A 1,073-nucleotide genomic window follows, 5' to 3' on the forward strand; every position below is an offset into this window, starting at 1 on the left:
TAATAAATGATGACTCCCCCATCCCACACCCACCCGACTCCCACCCACACCCACTCTACCCTAACCTCTCCCTACAGACACCAATCCTCTCCATGTCCTGCCTGACATAAAGACAAGCACAAGCACACAAGAGCACCAAACTTTCCCACCCTTGCCCTGTAAGAAAAAATATGTTACACTGTACAATGAACAAAATGAAAAACTTTACAATGAGATAGACTCGTGGGACAGAGTGATAAAAGTGAATATAACAGAAGTTGGGGATTGCCAGAGTACATTCATTGTGCAGTGGCAGACCCAGAGTATCTTATGAGAGTAAAGGATTATGAGGAGGACTTTGAGTGGTGGGTCAAGAAAATAGACACCAGCATAATACCAGAATGGATAAGCTAACTTGAACTTTAAAAAAAATTTAACATAGATATTCTTCGGAAAGATGAAAGTTAGCAGTTGCTAATAGTGTTTTGAACTGTTACAAGTAGTGTTTTAAAAAGAAGTTGTATTAACAGATTCATTGAAGTCACTCGGAGGTGGGAGCTGAACGGCTTCATTTCATCTATCATTTTATCTAATTCATCTTTTCCAACCAGTTTTTGTTTCTGTACCTACCATGTGCTGTCCCCTCTGTGTTAGGCCCTGTGTGGCTAATAAAGAATTATCATATTTTAATACCCCACCACATGAAGTGGAAACTAGAAGATGTTCAGATAAGCAAACTTGTTTTCCAGCCTAGCACACATATAAAACCTCTTTTCAGTGCAATTATAATTACTTTATTATTTCATTTCATTGTCTATCTATGTAAACACAGTTTCGTCTTCCATGCCATATGTTTAGAGAAAAAAAAACTTAAGATCCCTTCGCTCAACCTAACTCTCCCTCTCTTTTACACTTATTTATTATTGTCATATATTCACTTGTTTATCTAATTTTGTCACAAATTTTTGACCAAAAACTGTTGGTTATAGCTCTAGTTAAGAATTCAAATGCCCAATTCTATCTCATTATTATCATTAATATTTTCTCACACTGGCAGCCTGAGTTTTTGCTATTTTGTGGTGTGCCCACCCTTC

The sequence above is a fragment of the Octopus bimaculoides genome, chromosome 3, assembly GCF_001194135.2.
Source record: "Octopus bimaculoides isolate UCB-OBI-ISO-001 chromosome 3, ASM119413v2, whole genome shotgun sequence".
In the NCBI taxonomy this organism is placed as follows: domain Eukaryota; kingdom Metazoa; phylum Mollusca; class Cephalopoda; order Octopoda; family Octopodidae; genus Octopus; species Octopus bimaculoides.